Here is a 21,510-nt window from a genome sequence, read left to right on the forward strand (position 1 = left end):
TTTTGGTGATGCTCATCCCATTTCGGTGCTGCTCGTCCCATTTTGGGGACACGGATGCAATTCTAGGGACGCCGGTGCAATTTGGGCCTTGCCGGTCCAATTTTGCTGGTGCCGGTGCAGTTTTAACGCTACCGGTACATTTTTAGTGCCGTTCCTCCCGCTTTTGGGTGCGACTCACCCCAGAGCAGTCCCATCACCGGCCTATTCCCCATTCCCGCTCTTTTCCCCCGTGCAAACCCGAGCCCCTCCGCATCCCGCCCTCGCAGCCGTCGCTTTTTATCGAGTTGCTTTTCCCTCTTTTTGAGCATTTCAGCGTTTTCTCCTCATCCTGGGAGCCACCTCTCACTGTCGGGGAGCTTTTTCTTCTACTTAACGTAACCCTTTCCATTTTAATATCACCCTACGCCGCGCTAAATCATTCCTCCTTACTTAAACAACCTCCAAAAACAGAGTCGGTTTGTTTTGGTTTTTTTTTTTTTTTTCCTCTTCCTCCCTTTTTAAAATTCCCGTCCCAAACAGCGTAGCTGAAGGACCCGGCGAGAATGTTTATGCGAAAAACCCCAAATAAAGTAATTTAGTAGCATCTTTAATAGCAGAGCACCTGGAAGGCGGCCAAGGTTATCTCAAGGTATAGACGTCGCGGGGGGGTTTATTTTCCCTGCAACCGTTTATGTTGGGATTTGGCTCGACGGGGGGAAACCAGAGACATTCCCGGCGCTGTTATCCCTGCGGGAATTACCGGGAGCTTTTTCACCCTGAATTAATTGCGCTCGGAGAGGGGCTCGGTGCATAAGCGCTCTCGCACTCCTGTGATGAGTTGGGAAGGGCTTGGAGGTTTTAGGGGTTGGTTCCCCCCCCCCCCTTCTTTCTCGGTTAATCGCCAGGGTGTGATGGAGGCCAGCACTGAAAGCAGCCCAAATTCACCCAAATTAGCAAGACCCCCTTAGCAAGACCCCCTCAACAACCCGCCTCAACAACCCCCCTTAGCAAACCCCCCCTAGCAAGACCCCCTTAGCAATCCCCCATCAGCAAGACCCCCTTAGAAGACCCCCTTAGCAAGACCCCCCTTAGCAAGACCCCCTTAGCAAACCCCCTTATCAAAGACCCCCTTAGCAACCCCCCCTTAGCAAGACCCCCTTAGGAAGACCCCTTGGTAAAACCCCCTTAGCAAGACCCCCTTAGCAAGACCCCTTGGTAAAACCCCCTTAGCAAACCCCCTTAGCAAAGACCCCTTGGCAAGACCCCCTTAGCAAAGACCCCCTTAGCAATCCCCCATCAGCAAGACCCCCTTAGAAGACCCCCTTAGCAAGACCCCCCTTAGCAAAGACCCCCTTAGGAAGACCCCCTTAGGAAGACCCCTTGGTAAAACCCCCTTAGCAAGACCCCTTAGCAAAGACCCCTTAGCAAAGACCCCTTGGCAAACCCCCCTTAGCAAGACCCCCTTAGCAAGACCCCTTGGTAAAACCCCCTTAGCAAACCCCCTTAGCAAACCCCCTTAGCAAACCCCCTTAGCAAAGACCCCTTGGCAAGACCCCCTTAGCAAAGACCCCCTTAGCAATCTCCCATCAGCAAGAACCCCTTAGAAGACCCCCTTAGCAAGACCCCCCTTAGCAAACCCCCCTTAGCAAACCCCCCTTAGCAAAGACCCCCTTAGCAAGACCCCCTTAGGAAGACCCCCTTAGGAAGACCCCTTGGCAAACCCCCCTTAGCAAGACCCCTTAGCAAGACCCCTTGGTAAAACCTCCTTAGCAAACCCCCTTAGCAAAGACCCCTTGGCAAACCCCCTTAGCAATCCCGCATCAGCAAGACCCCCTTAGCAAAGACCCCCTTAGGAAGACCCCCTTGGCAAAACCCCCTTAGCAAACCCCCTTCGCCCCACCGCGCCAGCCCCATGCCCGGCTCGCCCCGTCCACCCCGCATCCCACCGCGGCACGGAGAGGGCTGGGGGCTCGTTTCCCATCCGGCGGCATGGCTGCCGTGGGGCGGGGGGCACCCCTGGCCCCGCTCCAGCGCCCGGCCGGGACACACAGCACCCTTCAGCCAAGCAGACAGAATTCAACCCTTTGTTTCCTGTTCGCCGGCTCGACTTCGCGAGGCCGGAGACGCTCAACAAGCCCCTCTTTGTGCTAATTTAATTAATCGCTGGGGCTGAGGGCAGCGGGGATGAGACGCGCCGGCTATAAATACCTGCTTTTTTTGGGGGGGGGGATGCACGGTGGCGTTTAGCCCGGTGGCGATGGAACCTAAATCTAATTAAATCCCATTTAATTCTAATTGGCTTGTAATGAAAAACTATCGATTGATTGATTTATAATAGAAAATCATGGGTTGCTTGGTTTATAATAGAAAATTATCGATGGATTGATTTATAATAGGAAATTATCAAGCGGGAGAGCGGAGCGAGCGCCGGGCGTGCGTCGTCTTCCCCATCGCCGCTTTAGGGGAGGAAAATCATGGTCGCATCCTCCGCGAGCTGGTGATCGACCTGGTCAGATACTCGTAAATAAAAATAACTTTTCCGACGTGAGTTAAACATCCCAGCGCGTCGTACGAGGGCGATTTCCAGGGAAAAACACTGCTCGGATACACGCGCGCGCTCCCGGCGCCCTTCCCGCGAGCATCCAAGCGCGCGAGCATCACGGATGCTCAGATTCCTGGAAAAATCCTTGCCCTGGTGCTGTTTTTTTTTTGGTTATAACACGGGTTTCAAACTTTACTTTGCATTTGCAAGCGAGGAAAGTAAATAACGCAGAGGTGAGGTCCCCGGAGCTGCAGAAATAGAGTCAAAAATAACTTCAAGACTTGCTGCCGAGTGAGTTTTAGCTGCACAAAGTGATGTTCATCTCCCGTGAGAGATGCGAACGATTTTTCGAGCTGATAAAGGATAATTTTCAATCAAGAGATTGAAATTCTAGTGAAATTCTTTTAACGTTTAATATAATATATATAATATGAGATTATTTTAATGTATAATAATAATAAGCAGCTCCAGGGAGTGGGAGGATGGGGATAATCCTAAATTAGAGATTTTTGGCTCCAAACAGCAAAAATCCCCATTGGGCTCATTGCGGGCGGCAAAGAAGAAAAAAAAAATCAGCAAACAGTAATTTTCCCAACAAGTTTTGCTACGTTGGCACACGGAGCATCATGATTTTGCCGCCGCTTTGGGTAAGAAAACCCCGAGCGTGCGGCCGGCGGGGACCAATCCTGCCTGGAAAGCGATAACTTCTATTTTTTTTTTTTTTTAATTTCTGTGGGAAAACTCCCCAAATCAGGGTAAAAAATCCCCCAAATCCCTCTGCGATCCCAAGCTCTGGATCTCAGCAGCATCTTTGAGTCCGGTGTACTTTTAATTAACGAGATTTCCAATTATTTGCTGAAATCCAAAGCGCTTTTCGCCTTTGGCTTGCTTTTATTCTCCGTCCTATGAATAACCCCAAATAAGCAAAATCATTAATACAAATTATTTGGGCGCCTGCGTTATTATATTTAACATTTATATCTCTCTTCCCTTTAAGAAGGGGGAGCGGTCGCCCGTTTATTTTAGGGATGCTGGGTCGATGTCACATGAAACCAAGGGAAATTGTTGGTGAAACGATATCTCATCTTAAAATAGCCGCTTTACGGCACGGCCCTGCAATCCCGCGGCGAGGCCGGATCCTGCAACACGAGCCTCGGCGGTCGCGTAGCGCGGCCGGTCCGGCGCATCCCTTGCTTATATCCCGGGTTTCTTTAGATGAGCGGCCGCTCGCTCCTCGTTTTGCTTTCGGGGGGTGGGGGGGATGAAAACATCGTTTGCCTGCAATCCCGGTTGAGTTTTCCGTACGGATAGCCTGAATCCTTGCGGGAAAAATCCGGGAATTGAGTATATCCGTGCTTGGTGCTTGTTTTTCCCCCTGTGCACAGGGAGCTGGAGCATCCCTGAGCATCCGTGGTCCAGCCCGGGATGATCCATCATCCCCATCCTCCTCCGGCTCCGAGTGGTTCCTCAACAGCAGGAGCATTTTTTTAACAATTATCCCCCCCCCCGGCATTTTTTTGGGGAAAAATTAGGATTTTCCCATAGGAAAAAGCTGTGGAGCCTCCGTGGGGAGGGGTTGGCATCGTCGGAGGGGAGCCGTCCCGAAGCCGGAGATGGGGATCGCAGCCTGGTTGGGGGATTTGGGGATGCTGTTGTCCTTCCATGACCAGTATGATTTGGGGCGTTAATAAAACCCACTGGTTTTCACTGGTTTTTTGGCTCCGGGGTGGTGGAGCTTCAGTGGAAAACACAGATTTTCCCTGTCGCATATTTGAGATTTTTAAAAGCGCCGGTGACGTCCGCCGGGTCGTGGCGTCTGTATTTACACAACTTCATATAAATACTCCACATCCGCTTTTAATCCCGGTTTTCCTGGAATTAAGGGCTTTGCTTGCGCCCAAACTTTTTTCTGGGCAAAAGTTTTTCGCATCGGGGTTTTTTTTTTTTTTTTTTTTTAATTTTTAATCCGAAGGGAAAGTTTGGGATGCGCCTCCTCCCCCTCCCTCTCCCCCAGGAACGGGGGTATTCGTACACTTGGGTTTTCGTCCTGGGGTGAGCAAAAATCCTGCAATAATTAGATTTTTAGTGGATGAAGCAGGGCTGGGGAAAGGGGTGGATGGGAGGTGCTGGAAATAGGGATTGGGAATCCCTGGGCGGTGTGGCCGCCGTGCTGCCGGCTTGCTGGGGATGCTGGTGTGTTCGAGGTTTGGGGGGGATTTTTCCCCCCGGTGTGGTCGGGGAATTGTTGAGTTTTCCTTTCTCAAGGGGGGGAAAAAAAAAAAGAAAATGGAAAAAGGAGAAAAGAGGATAAAAAGAAAAAAGGAGATTGAAAGAAAAAGAAAAAGGAAGATTAGAAGAAAAAAGAAAATTGGTAAAAGAAGAAAAAAGTTAACAAGGTAATAAATAGAAGAAAATTGGAAAAAAGAAAAGAAAAACGTTGGAAAAATAAATAAAAAAAAGGAAAGTGAAAAATTAAGAAAGAGAAAAGAAAATAAGTGGAAAAAAGAAAATTGGCAAAAAGGAAAAAGGAAAAAAAGAAAATTGAAACATAAATGAAAAAGAAAAAGAAATTGAAAAATTAAAAAAGAAAAAAGAAAATAAAGAGAAAAAAGAAAATTGGAAAAAAGAAAATAAAAAAATCGAAAAATAAATAAAAAAATTTGGAAAATTAAAAAAGAAAAAAGAAAAGTAGAGAAACGAAAATTGGAAAAAAGAAAATAAAAAAATTGAAGAAAAGTAAAAAAATTGAAAAATTAAAAAAGAAAAAATTGGAAAAAATTTAAAAAATAAAAAAATTTGAAAAATTAGAAAAATTAGAAAAGAAGAAAGAAAATGGAAAAAGAAAGAAAACAAAATAAAAAAGAAAATTGAAAAAAGAGTAAAAAAAAGAAAATAAGACGAGCGCGCCCCCAGCTTCGGGCACACCCCCAGCCAGGCATTTTCCGTCGGCTCCCCCGGCCCCTCCAGCTGCGCTTCCGGAGGCCGGACCAGCGGAAAGGCGCCGGGCTCCCGCGGGACGCTGTGGCCCTTCCTCCTCCTCCTCCTCCGCCCGCCACGGCCCGGGCGGTGGAAGGGTGCTCGTGCTCTCCCCGCTCACCTCCCAAAATATTCCCGCTCCGGAGGGTGCCGGCGGCTCCTGCTCGGGGCGTGATGGACGGCGCGTAGGCGACCCCCGTATGAGCAGAACCCCCTCGGTATTCCATTATTCTATTAGAGTTTCAAAGCTGGTATTAAGTGGACATGATTTCTTCCCACGGACCATTAATTTTGGTTTATTGCTGGCCTGATGGCCATTACCCTTTTTTTTCCTTCCCCGCCAGCGCCTTCCCCCATTAGGTTTGTACAATTAGCAAAAATACGAGCTGTTAACGCGGCGCGGGGGCTGCGGATGGGATTTCGGGATGCTCCGATACCGGCGAGGCATCCCGGGAGCTGCCCGGCTACCCCCGCGAGGACGTGCGTCGCGTGCTCCTCGCAGGATTTTGGGGTGCAAAGCCTCCGGCGCCCCGAAACGCCAGCGGCTGAGGGATGGATGCGTCCTGACCAGCGCCCTGCTCGCCTGCAGAGGCTTTAGGACCGGGGCAGGAGCGGGTGTCGCTCCCGTAGCATCTTTTTGCGTCACCCGCTGCTGAAGGTTTGCGGCGCTGCTCACGATCGGGATTCGGAAAGATGCTCGCAGGGCACCCTAATGAGCAAAGATCCGTGCGGGGCACCCAAATAAAGGCCCCAAGAGGGCACCCAAATTAGCAAAGACCGTGGGCTGGTACCCAAATTAGCAAAGATGCTCGCAGGGCACCCAAATTAAAGACCTCAGCAGGGCACCCACAATATCAACGACCCTTTCAGGGCACCCAAATTAGCAAAGACCCTTGCAGGACACCCAAAGGAAGGACCCCAAGAGGGCACCCAAATTAGCAAAGACCGCTGGTACCCAAATCAGCAAAGATGCTCTCAGGGCACCCAAATTAAAGATCTCAGCAGGGCACCCATATTAGCAACGACCCTTGAGGGCACCCAAATTAGCAAAGACCCTTGAGGGCACCCAAATGAAAGACCCCAAGAGGGCACCCAAGTTAGCAAAGACCGTGGGCTGGTACCCAAATTAGCAGACTCTTGCAGGGCACCCTAATTACCAAAGATGCTCGCAGGGCACCCAAAATAAAGACCCCAGCAAGGCACCCAAACCAGCAAAGATCATTGCAGGCCACCCAAATTAGCAACGACCCTTGTGTGGCACCTAAATTGGCAAAGATCATGGGCTGGTACCCAAATTGGCAAAGACACTCGCAGGGCACCCAAATTAAAGGCCTCAGCAGGGCACCCAAATTAGCAAAGACCCTTGCGGGACACCCAAATGAAGGACCCCAAGAGGGCACCCAAATTAGCAAAGACCGTGGGCTGGTACCCAAATTAGCAAAGATGCTTGCAGGGCACCCAAATTAAAGGCCTCAGCAGGGCACCCAAATTAGCAACGACCCTTGCAGGGCACCCAAATTAGCAAAGACCCTTGCAGGACACCCAAATGAACGACCCCAGGAGGGCACCCAAATTAGCAATGGTTCTTGCAGGGCACCCAAATTAGCAAAGACCGCTGGTACCCAAATTAGCAAAGATGCTCGCAGGGCACCCAAATTAAAGACCTCAGCAGGGCACCCAAATTAGCAAAGACCCTTGAGGGCACCCAAATGAAAAGACCCCAAGAGGGCACCCAAGTTAGCAAAGACCCTTGCAGGGCACCCAAATTAAGGACCTCAGCAGGACACCCAAATTAGCAATGACCCTTGCAGGGCACCCAAATGAATGACCCCAAGGGGCACCCAAATTAGCAATGGTTCTTGCAGGGCACCCAAATTAGCAAAGACCACTGGTACCCAAATTAGCAAAGATGCTCACAGGGCACCCAAATTAAAGACCTCAGCAGGGCACCCAAATTAGCAAAGACCCTTGCAGGGCACCCAAATTAGCAAGACCCCAGCACCCGCGATCTCCTTTTTCCCGTTCACGTTCCCGCGAGCCATCCGAAAGGCTCCTCTCTGCAAGCCTAAAACATCCCGCGCTGCCGAGCTGCTCGCTCCCGTCTCATCCGAAAATGAATTTGTGATGCCCAAGGTCCCTAATTCCCACCCGTGCCTGGTGCCCGTCCATGGGTTTTGTTAAAAACAGAGGTTTTCTGCAAAATGGGCGTTTCCGATGCAAGCAGCTTTTAAAGAAAACCACATTTTTCAATGATTTTTTGCGTCCCAAGAGCGGGACCTCGCGCGCAGCATTAAAGGATGAACCTCTTTTGCCCGCCAATAATTCAGTGGGTTTTAGCTGGAAAGTCGTCGCAAATTTGAGGCGGAAATGGGCCCACGGCCAGTTGAGCCCGAGTAGTGGCAAAATTGACAGATATTGCAAAAAAAAAAAAAAAAAAATTCAAATCGTTGCATTCCTCGCAGCCGCTGAGTCGCTTGGAAGCGAAGGGCGGCGCAAACCGGGGCGTTTTGGTGCCGTTTAGTGGAAACGGGGGATTTTGGCTGCGGGGTGGGGTGCGATGGAGGAGGCGGGTGGGCGATGAAGCGCCGAACCCAAAAGGAGCGAGAAGGGAGAGGACGTCGCGAGCGCATCGCGGTGGGATGCGGAGCCGGAGCGTCGCCTCCTGGTCCTGGGTACCACCTAAAGTTTTGCTCCCTTTCCTTCATGGCCAATTAAGACTAAATTAAAAATTAAAAAAATTAAAGCAAAAAAAAAAAAATTTGAATTAAATGAAGTTACCCCCCCCCTCGCAGCTGGGCACATCGCTGCCGAAGAGCGAGGAAGGAGTTTTTTGGGGTGAAATCCGTCTCGGTGACCGACCGTCGGCGCACAGCCGGGGTTCGTGTTTTTATAGATATATAAATTAATATATAGTATTGGGGAATAGGTTGGGGGAATAGGTTGCGGAGTATGATATATTCCCCGATATATAGATATGTGGACTATTATATAATATTGTATTACCCATATATATATATATATATATATATGGGAATATGTCTTTTTTATATATATAATATTGGGGGAATGTATTGAGGAATAGAATATATTGGGGAGTATTATATGCTATTATATCATATTCTTCAATATATATTGGGGAATATTATATAGTATTATATAATATTCCCATATATATATGTGTGTGTGTGTATATATCTCTCTCTATATATGGGAACATAATATATCTATGTATATAGATATGTAATATTGGGGAATATACATTGAAGGGGAATATATATTGAAGAATATTATATAATATTATGTAATATTACCCATATATGTATATTTTGGGGAATATACTATTTTTATATATGTGTATAGATATGTAATATCGGGGAATATACATTGAAGGGGAATATATATTGAAGAATATTATATAATTTTATGTAATATTACCCATATATGTATATTTTGGAGAATATACTATTTTTATATATGTGTATAGATATGTAATATTGGGGAATATATATTGAAGGGGAATATATCTTGAAGAATATTACATATTATATAATATTCCCTATACATATGTATTTTGGGGAATATAATATTTTTATGTATGTGTATAGATATGTAATATCGAGGAATATATTGGGAGAATATAATATATTGGGGAATATAATATAATATAATATAATATAATATAATATAATATAATATATATTGGGAGAAATTAATATATTGGGGAATATAATACATATTGGAGAGTATGGGGGGAGGGAGAGAGATTGGGGAATATATATTCCCTTATATATATATATATATATGTATGTATATGGGAATATTATATATATTGCTTATATATAATGGGGAATTTGTTCCGCTCCGCGGGGCTCAGCCATTCTCTGTAATTTATCTGTTCTGCAACACCTGGGCGGGATATTTTATTCCGCCCCTGGGAGCAAGGAGGGATCCGGCTGGGATTTTGGGGAATGCCGTGGGGGACGGGGTGCCGGCCGGGCGTCCCACCAAGGACCCTAACGCCTGCGGCAGCGGGAGGTAAAGCTCCTACGCCGCGGAGCGGGGGGGTGAATTGCATGGGGTATCCCCCCAAAATGTCATGTGGGAGGGGAAAAAAAATCCCGCCCGCCTTGCCTATGGAAAACCGGGATTTTTCCTCTTTGCCTTTTAAATCTGGGCCAGGAAAAGGGGCGGCGGTTTATGGAGGAGCTGACGCGCGCTGCTCCGCGCGAGGGCTTGCCAGGGTTTTGGCCCAAACGGGCTGAAATACGCCCCAAATTAGAGGGTGCTGTTGGCAAAGATGTTTGCAAACCCTCTCCTGCGGTCACAGGGCTCTGCCAGCCTGCATTTAATTGCGATTTAATTGGGATTTCTTAATTCCCTGCTGCTCCCGCCGGCATCGGGTGGGACATTCCTCCAGCATCCATCGTCACCCCGCTCCATCATCTCGCTCCCCCCGGTACCCGACCCATCCCTGGGTTGTTTTCGGCAAACTCGTCTTCACGCTGCGCCTAAAAAAACCCCCAATTTCCCAATTTTTGGGGCGCTGAGGGCGATATTGCGTCTTGCCTCCGGGCGTCGCTTGGGAAGCGATGCGGGAGGGGGGAAGCATCATTTCAGGGATGCGAAAAATTGGAGACGGAGGATGCTGCCGGGGCGGCGGCGGGAGCCAGGTCCCCAGCGATTCCTCTTGAACAAGATATATATATTAAAAAAAAAAAATATATATCTATATATAAACCCCAAGCGTTCGCTGGGTATCTATTTTATGAGGTTTTTGCGCTTTTTTCCCCATTTTTTAAGGGATCCTGGAGCGCTTCCTGGAAAAGGGAAGGCTTCTCTTGCCCTGAGTTGATGCTTTTTATAGGTCGCTCCGTAATATACTAATAAAGCGAAAGGTTAAAAGAGCAGCGGCGTTTCTCTCCTCTTCTCCAGCCGGTTGTTATAACCTCCGATTTTAAATCACGGGGAATTATTAAGTACAGCAGCTTGTGCCATCAGCTATTTTAGCTTTCCCTATAGTGCCGTGCTGGCTAAACGAACGCCGTTAGCGTTACGACACGTGGATGCCGCCGCGCTCCCAGGCGTCATTAGGGACCAGTGTGAACACGCCCGCAGCCTTAGGGTAAAAAAACCTTCGAGTAAGAGCTAGAAATAATGCCAGAATATCTTAAAATAAGTTAAAATAAATAGCATTTGCATCGCGTAGCGCTCGGCGGGCACGCGGGGCCGGTGGGTACCGATCTGGCCCCCCCCCCTCCAAATTTGGGGGTTCTTGCGTGCACGCCTCCAAAATACGTTGTTTTTTTTTCTTTTTTCCTATTTTGGGGGGCGATGAAAGTAAAAAACTTAACGGCGGGTCGGCGCGTGCCGGCGTGCGATTTGCATGATGCAATCAAGGCGCGCTGATGAGATGCTCAAGGGCTTTTCGGCGAGCACGGAGGGGTCTTCCCATTAACAGCCCCCCCCCCCAAATATCCCTCCCATCCTCGAGCCAAGCCGACTGCCGGAGCGCCTTTCTCAATTAATGGCTTTGTTTAATCATACCCCCTGTCCAGAGGAGTATTGTCTTACGGATAATTTCGTTTGCCTAACGAGATTTTCGCTAATTAAATCTCCTTTCGGTCGGTGCGGTTCTCCCTGCAGGATAGGGGGAAATGTTTGTGAAGCCGTTGCCGCTGCCGGCTAAATAAACCTTTCCATTCGGCTACCGAAAAAAAAAAAAACCCCAAACCCCGCGGGGATTGCGGGCTGCGAACATCATCGCCTTGGCAAATTAATTAATTTTTGCAACCCTAAAAAAGCTTTTCCGTCCCCCCGCAAATATATTGGGGAGTTGCTCCCTGCATCCCCTTTTTTGCTCTGGTGCGGCCGCGCGTCGGGATGCTCGCGCCTCCAAAAATCGCCTGTATTTCTGGTGGCGAAATACCAAATTCAGGAGGGTTTTGGCTTCGCTGGGGTTGAGTGATTGGGAAAAATCAGAGCGGGGTGTTGAGGCTCTAAAAGAGCCCCCAGATTTGTCGTCGGGGCTTTGGGGCGTTGCAGCGAAAGGCGGATTTCTTGAAGAATAGAATTGGGTTTTCTCCGAAGAGCCCCAGCGCCGGGATAGCAAAATTGTACAAAATCAGGAAATTCAGAAAAATGAATTGAGGAAATGCAGGGAATTCAGGAAATTCAGAAAAATGAATTCAGGAAATGCAGGGAATTCAGGGAATTCAGGAAAATGGATTCAGAGAATTCAGGGAATTCAGGAAAATGGATTCAGGAAGTTCAGGAAATTCAGGAAATTCAGGAAATTCAGGAAAATGAATTCAGGAAATTCAGGAAATTCAGGAAGATGGATTCAGGAAGTTCAGGGAATTCAGGCAATTCAGGGAAATGGATTCAGGAAATTCAGGAAATTCAGGAAGATGGATTCAGGAAGTTCAGGAAATTCAGGAAAATGGATTAAGGAAATTCAAGAAATTCAGGAAATTCAGGAAATTCAGGAAAATGAATTCAGGAAATTCAGGAAATTCAGGAAGATGGATTCAAGAAATTCAGGAAATTCAGGAAAATGAATTCAGGAAATTCAGGAAATTCAGGAAGATGGATTCAGGAAGTTCAGGAAATTCAGGAAATTCAGGAAAACGGATTCAGGAAATTCAGAAGATCCAGGAAATTCAGGAAATCCAATTCAGGAAATTCAGGAAAACGGATTCAGGAAATTCAGGAAAATAGCTTCAGGAAATTCAGGAAGGAAATTCTTGCAACTTCAGGAAAGTCCCGCTGGACCCGAAGTCACGCATCTCTACATGGCAGGGCCGGTTTTTCTCCTAAAACCCCCCACTTCCGCCAGCCCCCGCGGGAATCGCCGCGCAACTTTGCTTTGGCTTAAAGAGAGTAAACGGAATCGCGTCGGTGGCTGTAGAGGAGCTGCTCTCCCATACCTCCAGTGTCGTGATACCTCCGGTGTCGCGATACCTCCAGTGTCGCCGTTCCGAATTGAGGCGCGGCTCAGATCCCTGCCATCTGGTTAGCGACGGGGTATTTGCACCAAGGGAGGGGAGCGCGGGGGCTGTGCAGGCGGGTGGCTGGCAGCGGGCGCCGGGCGGGTGCCTGCCCTATAGCCAGGGCGGGCTGAAGCAGGGCGCCTTGCGTAAACGTACACGTCATACGTACGATACGTTGTAATAGAGAATACAGAACACCTCATACAGAATAGATACCCTATAATATATAGAATATAGAAGACAGAATATAGAATATACACTATATAATATAATATATAATACAGAATAGATAATATACACCGTATAATAGAATATATAATTATAATACATAATATATAATATATAATACAGAATATATAATATACACTATATAATATAATATATAATATATAACACAGAATATATAATACAGAATATGTAATATACACTATATAATATAATATATACTATAGAATATATAATTATAATACAGAATATATAATATACACTATAGAATATAAAATATATAATGCATAATATATAATACAGAATATATATGTACTATATAATATATACATAATACATAATATATAATATATAATACATCACATATAATACATAATACATAATATATAATATATAACAATACAGAATATATAATACATAATACAGAATATAGAATATAGATGATATAATGCATAATGTATCATGTATGATGTATAATGTATATAATATATACTATACAATATTTTAATAGACAATATATAATTACATGATTAATTATTATTAATTATTTATATACCGCAAGAATTTAATTAATATAATGTATAATTATGCATATAATGTATATAATGGATAATAATGTATAATGTGTAATTATAGAAATATAATTATATATACAATTATATTCATAGATCTATTATATATAATAGATAATATAGGTAATATAAGATATAGAATTATATAGTGCATATAGAGAGTAAACCATAAAATATGGAACATTTAATATTTCATAATATTAATAATATACAATATATAGATAATATAGATATATGGACAATATATCATCCATATTATCTATGTATCAATATTATATAATATATTATATATAATAAACTATCAACTCTGTATTTTATAATAGATAATATATAGGTGAACACATGTAATATAGATAATATAGGTAATAGAGGTATTAAATAAGTATATAATATATATAATTATGTATCTATAATAAATATACAGTTATATATCTCTCTCAAATATATATAACTCTGTATATATTATATATTTTACATATAGATATGTAGTATTGCTCAGCCTTTTTCACAGTATGCCAGCTCACATGCAGCTTGCTTGCAGCTGATGGCCCAGCGCGTCGACAGCAGCAGCGCCGATTCCCTCCAAATTTTCACACCCAGATTACCCCAAAATCATGGAGTTAAATATATTATTATTATTATTATTATTATTATTATTATTATTATTATTATTATTATTATTATTATTATTATTATTATTATTATTTTTCTTCCCGGGGGCTGCTCGCTGCCGCAGCCTCGCCCCAGATGCGGAAGCGATGGGTTCTGCTCTGCAGAGCCTCAGCGGCCAGCTGGCGGGTGCCGGAACGCCCGCAATTTTCCCAATTCTGGCAAAGCCGACGGGATTTTGAGGGGGCGCCTGGAGACCCCTAGGGAAGCTGCAAGCTCTGTGCACGCTCCCGTCTCCCATGCACGCTCCATGTATGCTTCTTGCATGCTCCCAGGCGTGTTCCTTGGCACTCTCCCATGCACGCTCCCAGCTCCCGTGCACGCTTCCTTGCACACCTCCAGCTGCCGTTCACGCTCGCTTCCTTGCACGCTCCCGTGCATGCTCCCAGCTCCCATGTGCACTCCTGTGCACGCTCCGTGCATGCTCCCACGCACGCTCCTTTTCCCACTCCCATGCCTACTCCCAGCTCCCCTGCGCACTTCTTTGCTCACCTCGAGCTTCCATGCACGCTCCTGTGCACGCTCCCAGCTCCCATGCACGCTCCGCGTATGCTTCTTGTACTCTCTGAGGGGCGTTCCTTGGCACTCTCCTATGCACGCTCCCAGCTCCTGTGCACGCTTCCTTGCACACCCCCAGCTCCTGTTCATCCTCCCATGTATGTTCCCCTGCATGGTCTCTGCACGCTCCCTGCATGCTCCCTTGCACGCTTCCTTGCACACCTCAAGCTCCCATTCATCCTCCCATGCACGCTCCCTGCACGCTCCCTGCACGCTTCCTTGCACACCTCCAGCTCCCATTCATCCTCCTATATATGTTCACCTGCACGCTTCCTTGCACACCTCAAGCTCCTGTTCATCCTCCCATGCACGTTCCCCTGCACGCTCCCTGCACGCTCCTTGCACGCTCCCTTGCACACCTCCAGCTCCCATTCATCCTCCCATATATGTTCCCCTGCACACTCCCTGCACGCTTCCTTGCACACCTCAAGCTCCCATTCATCCTCCTATATATGTTCACCTGCACGCTTCCTTGCACACCTCAAGCTCCTGTTCATCCTCCCATGCACGTTCCCCTGCACGGTCCCTGCACGCTCCCCCGCACATTCCCCTGCACGCTCCCCGCGAGCACCACGACTGCCTCCCTCTTCCTCCTCCACCATCAGTGAGCTAAAAAGCTCCAAAATAGCCCAATTTTCCCCCAATTTGCAAGAGCTTTGCCCAACATCTTTCTGGCAGGACTCTGCCCGCTGCTGCCTGCCGCGGCATCCCAGCCCGCTAGCGGAGGCATTTCGCAGTTCCCAAATATTTGTGCATGCAGCTTTGCAGGCTATTTAATAATATATAGTATTATTTAATATGATTTAATATGATTTAATATGATTTCGTATTATTTCGTATTATTTCATATTATTTAATAACATAGTATTGCGGCGTGAGCATCACCCGCGGCTTACGGAAGGCAGTAAGGCTAAAAAAGTTACAGGGAGAATTGCGAGAACCCCTTCGAGAGCAAAATAATTGGTGACCGAGGAGGAATATGGAAAATTAAAATAAAAAAAAATACATATATTAATGAAAAAAAAGATATATATTAACGAAACATTAACTCTCAACGTGAGTTGACTTCCATGGGAGCTGGGAGGGGGGGATGCACCGCTGAAAAATCCCACCGTAAGGAAAAGAAAAGAAAATAAAAATGTTTTATCTCCGATCTCGTTCTGTGATAATGATCTTAACGGAGTTCGGAAACGGCAAGGAAAAAAACGTGCGTGGTTTTTAAATGAAAGTCGCCTTCGCTCCAGAGGGCTGGAGCTGAGATTTGAGGTATTTTATTATTTTGGGGGGTATTTTATTATTTTTTGGGGGGTATTTTATTTTGGGGGGATATTTTATTAGTTTTGGGGGGTATTTTATTAGTTTTAGGGGTATTTTATTATTTATTCGGGGGATTTTATTTTGGGGGTATTATTTATTTGGAGGCATTTTATTATTTTGAGGGTATTTTATTATTTATTTGGGGTATTCTATTTTGGGGGTATTATTTGGAGGCATTTTATTATTTTGAGGGGTATTTTATTATTTATTTGGGGTATTTTATTTTGGAGGTATTATTTATTTGGAGGTATTTTCTTATGTCGAGGGGTATTTTAGTATTTATTTGGGGTATTTTATTTTGGGGGCATTATTTATTTGGAGGTATTTTCTTGTTTTGAGGGGTATTTTATGAATTAGGGGGGGTATTTTATTATTTTTGGGGGTGTTTTATATTTGGGAGCATCCCGGTCAGGGCTTGGGGTGCTCGCAGCATCGTTGGCTTATCCCACGTGCCCGAGCAGGATTGCAGAGACTCCCAAGTAGGAAAGAAATTATAAGAAATATAATTCCCTAGGGGTTATTTCCCCTATATTCGGGAAAATATGATGGGATGGGGATTAACCCAGCCCTCCGAAATTCTGAGATCAGCTGCAAGAGGTGAATTTTGGGGCGAATTTGGTGAATTTGCATGGGCGGAGAAGGGGGGCAGAGAGGGAGGAGGCTGGGGGGGCTTTTTTGGTGCAAACCCCTCTTTAAGGGACTTGTTTTGGGTGCAGACTTCGGCTTGAATGGCTTTTTGGGGCGCAACCCCCCTGTTCTAAGGGCTTTTTTGGGTGCAAACCCCTTTCTGAAGGTCTTTTTTAGATGAAAACACCTGCTTGAAGGACTTGATTTGCTGCAAACCCCTGTTTAAAGTGCTTTTTTTGGTGCAAAACCCCTGTTTGAAGGACTTTTTGGCTGCAAACCCCTGTTTGAAGGACTTTTTTTGGGTGCAAACCCCTGCTTAAAGTGCTTTTTTTGGTGCAAATCCCCTGTTTAAAGTGCTTTTTTTTGGTGCAAACCTCTGTTTCAGGTGCTTTTTTCGGGGCAACCCCTTTTTCGAGTGACCTGTTTTTGGTGCAAACCCCTTTTTGAAGGACTATTTTGAGTGCAAACCCCTGCTTGAAGGGCTTTTTTGGGTGCAAACCCCATTTAAAATACTTTTTTTTCTGCAAACCCCTGCTTGAAGGACTTTTTTGCTGCAAACCCTTGTTTTAATGACTTTTTTCTGGTTGCAAATCCCTGTTTTAAGGACTTTTTTTGCTGCAAACCCCTGCTCGAAGGACTTTTTTGGGTGCAAACCCCTGTTTTAAGGACTTTTTTGGGTGCAAACCGCTGCTTGAAGGACCTTTTTTGCTGCAAACCCCTGCCTGAATGGCTTTTTTTAGTGGAAAACCCCAATTTATAGGACTTTTTTTGCTGCAAACCACTTTGGAGGAGCTGCTAAAGCAGCGTTGGGGCGGGATGAGGCTGGGGACAGAACCTGGATGCTTGCGCAGGACACAGGGCTTATTTTGGGGGAAAAAGACGGGATTTTAGGAGCAAGGAGTGAACCCGCTGACAGCCGCCTGCGCGGAGTTTTCAACGTGATTTAACCCTTCTTCCTTCCTTCGCCAAGCAAAATACCCCCCAAATCCCTGTCCGTAATGCTTTTGTATTCTTAAGGACAATTGCAATCATACGCTTTTGCTAAAAGAATTGCATTTTGCACGCAAAAAAAATAAACCTGGGTTGCGGAGAATTCATGTTACCCGATGATGCTCCTCCAAGCCGTCCCGTGAGCAAAACCATCTCATTTTTAAGTTTTTTTTTGTTTTTTTTTCCTTTAATTTCAGCCCGGAGCAGGTGATGGAGGAGCAAACCCACCCTGGGGTGGGTAGCGGAGGAGCATCCCTGTGGGCAGCATCCCCTTTTCCAACCATTTTTTGCTCCCGATAGCTTCGTACAGGTGGGAAAAGTATTTTTTCCGGCTGTTTTTGGGGCAAAAAGCAAAGTTTTCTCCACTTTCCCCCTTATTCTCCGTGCCGAGCGCTCGCCACCCCGCTGTCTGTTTTTCCTCGCCGAGGTTCAGTTCTAATTATGTTGATTTTCTCCAGCCCACCCCCCTCCTGGCAAGCTTATTAGGGGGAATATTTTTATTTATTATCATTTCGCCCAACTCCCGCCAGCATTTCCAATTACTCTCGCCGCTTCCTTGTAATTGTCTTTCCGTAATGGCTGCGAAACAATTGCGCTAAATGAGGTGGCTCCGGCAAGATGAGGGTTTCACTTCATTAAAGGCTAATGGATTCCCAGCTCCAGCTCTGTGGGCAAAAAAAAAGAGGGAGAAAAAAGGGAAAAAAAAAAAACCCACACCAAAAAAAAGATATTTAAACAGCTTCTTTTATTTTAGCGGGATAACTTTCCCCCGTATAAAGGGGTTTGGGGGTGTTTTTGGGGTTGGGGGTGTTGAGGCCCGTGCTATTTGCGGCATCGTCGAGGCGTGCGCGGGTTTTCCCCATATCCAGCCTTGAACCTTTGGGCTTTTTGGGGGGATTTTGTAAATTATTTCTCTATAAATTCCTGCTGGCTTGCAAAAGCTGGCTTTTCCCCCCTCTTTTTTTTTTTTTGCTATCTATATAGCCATGTACTGTATTTATGGCTATAAATAGAATATTTATATATTATAGAAATATATGGCATATAGCAATACAATAACGTCGCTATGTAATATAGCATATAATAATACGAATAGAATACATGAATATATTCATCAATAATTAACCACATTATATAATTATATATTCTAGAAATAGATAATATATTGCTCCATAGAAGCAAGCTATATATTTCTATAATATATGATTGCTTGATAGAAGCTTGCTCTTATTGCTTGCTAATTGATAATACTGCTTGATAGAAGCTTGATCTTATGGCTAATTGATAATATTGCTTGATAGAAGCTTGATCTTATGGCTAATCGATAATATTGCTTGATAGAAGCTTGATCTTATGGCTAATTGATAATATTGCTTGATAGAAGCTTGATCTTATTGCTTGATAATTGATAATATTGCTTGATAGAAGCAATATATTCTATTGGTATATAATACTTGATATGTAGTGATATAATGTATTGCTAATAATGATTCTATTGCTGTATATTATATAGGATAGATGATTTATAATAGCAATAATTGTATTGCTATATAGATACTGCTATATAATCTATTTATTGCTATAAAATACCCATTTCTGCTACCAAATGTACCTGCCAGGAACCCGGGGTAGAGGCAAAGCTTTTTGGGTTTTGGTTGAAATTTGAAGGCTCGCCGGGTATTATTTTTGCTCCTCAAGCAGATATTATTTCAGCATTATTTTTCTTTCTAAAAAACTTTTATTTCTTTATTTTTTCCCCATTTTCGCCATCCTTTCTCTGCGTTTTCCCTTCTTTCGCTGGATGCGGACGTGGTCCAGGTGCTGGGACGGAGCCAGGATCCATCCTGGTACCACGCAGAGCCGGGCACCACGGCTCAGGGATTTTTTTCTTTTTCGGCAAAAAATGAATCAATTCCTAGCAGGACTCTTTTTTTTTTTCTCAAAAACCATGCAAAATCGAACCCTTGGCCGTAGTGTGATGCTCAGGGCCAAAGCGCCCCGACACGGTCATCGTAAGCAGAGGCACGGGGCTTCCCGGCAATTAAAATTCAGCTGGAAACTCATGGAAAACTCTTCGACAAAGCAAAATTCCCAGTTAGGTGAAATACTCCGAGCCACACCCGCCAGCAGAATGATCGGGTATTTGGGTAGATGTCAAAAAATGGGTAAAACCTGGGCTGAAATGGCCAGATCGCTTTCATAAGCATCACGCCTGCTCAATCTGCAAAAAATAGCTGGTTTTGGAAGCGAGGTGCAAGGGGCCCCCCAAAACGGAGGGGAAAGTGCTTTAACCATAGAAAAAATTGAATTCTTGCCATCGCGGTGGAGGGGGAAAAGCCAAAAACTGGATACAAGGTTGGTTTATTTTGGAGAAGAGTGCGGAAATTTCATAAAGGAGATGAAAAACGGCAGCAGAAAGGGTTAATGCTTACAGAAGGTGGGATCTATATATTGGCTATATATTGGCTATATTACATTATATCCATCCATTGGATCTATTATATTGGATGGATATATTGGATATAATATATCTACTGGATATACACGGGATATATTGGATATATGACATTATATCCATGCGTTGGATCTATTATATTGGAAGTATATATTGGATATTTTATATATATAGGATATATATTGGATATATTGGAGATATTATGTTATATCCGTCCGTTGCATATATTATATGTATCCATCAGATATATTATATCCATACTATTATATCCATATAATCTATCCATTGAATATATATAGTATAATATATCCAATATATCAATCCAATATATATTATACATATTTTAAAATATACTATATATATTAAAAAATCTCTCTCTATATATATATCCTCTCTCCCCCCATATATCCTCTCTCTCTATATATATATATAGGATGGTTATATATATAGACGTTATATATATATGTCTTCATCCACATTATCCAATTATTTCCATGTAATATGTATAATAATCCAATAATATAGATATTGGATGGATTTAATTGGATGATGTGGATGGAGACATATATATCTAATATATATATATCTAGTATATGTATAATAATCCAATAATATATATGGATTGGACATAATTGGATAATGATGGTGAAGACATATATCTCATATCTATAATATATGTATACTAATACCATAATATATATAGGATGGATATAGATTATTATATATATCCTCTATATATATAGAGAGAGGGCATATATGGGGGGAGAGGATATATATAGAGAGAGTATATAAAAAATACATATATATTGGATTGATATATTGGATATGTTATACTATATAGCACGGTTTCCTTCAGCTCTGTCTCGCGCACATCAAGTGTCTCCCCCCGAAACTGCCTGTGCCCCCATTAAAAAAAAAATCAAAATAATAATTTTTGCCATAGGAACAAGGGTTTCTCCTTGTGACGATATTTATTTTTCCGCATAATAATGGAAATACTGAACCCCGCATCCTTCAGGGAGAAATTCCCTCGTGCTATCCCCAGCCCGGGGCTGCTCACCCTTATTCCCTCAAAGAGATAAAACGAGAGAAAACCCATTAAAAAAACCTCTGCAAAATTTGTGGTTTTAAGAAACTGACTGACCTTTGAGCCTTACCTTCCAGCAAGGAGCGCGCAGTGGGATTTTTCCTATAAAAATGGCATTTTTTAGGCACGTAAATGCGTATAGGTACCGGACAGCTTTGCAAAATTGGGGTGACTCACGTTGGGGGGGGATCTTAAATTTGCTTTAACTGGCCGGAGCTACAATTTCAGGTTTAGAAAGCAGAAAAACCTCTAAAATCGGGATGGCAAAATTCCGGGCAATGGCAGCGGTGGCGATTTGCGCCGGACGATGCCGAAGCATCCGAGACGCGGTGCAAATTCAGCCCTCCCTCTGCAAAAAGTCGTCCCTTAAGTAGGTTTTGTAGGAGTCTGTGCACCCGGGAGGGGGAAAAGCGACGACCAGCAACCGGCCACGATGACGTGCAACCGTTTGCATCCTCGCCTCGCGCCGAAAGTGTGTTTTAGCGTCTGAGTTGGGGCAAAATCCTGCGGTTTTTGCGAAGGCG

At 44.5% G+C, this 21,510-nt stretch overlaps 1 long non-coding RNA gene across 1 annotated transcript in view; it reads left to right on the forward strand.

Annotated features, from left to right (window-relative positions):
* LOC142418872 (uncharacterized) overlaps positions 1 to 21,510 on the forward strand; it is a 63,550-nt gene that overhangs the window by 13,140 nt on the left and 28,900 nt on the right. The gene's annotated exons all lie outside the window — the stretch shown is intronic.

The sequence above is a fragment of the Mycteria americana genome, chromosome 19, assembly GCF_035582795.1.
Source record: "Mycteria americana isolate JAX WOST 10 ecotype Jacksonville Zoo and Gardens chromosome 19, USCA_MyAme_1.0, whole genome shotgun sequence".
In the NCBI taxonomy this organism is placed as follows: domain Eukaryota; kingdom Metazoa; phylum Chordata; class Aves; order Ciconiiformes; family Ciconiidae; genus Mycteria; species Mycteria americana.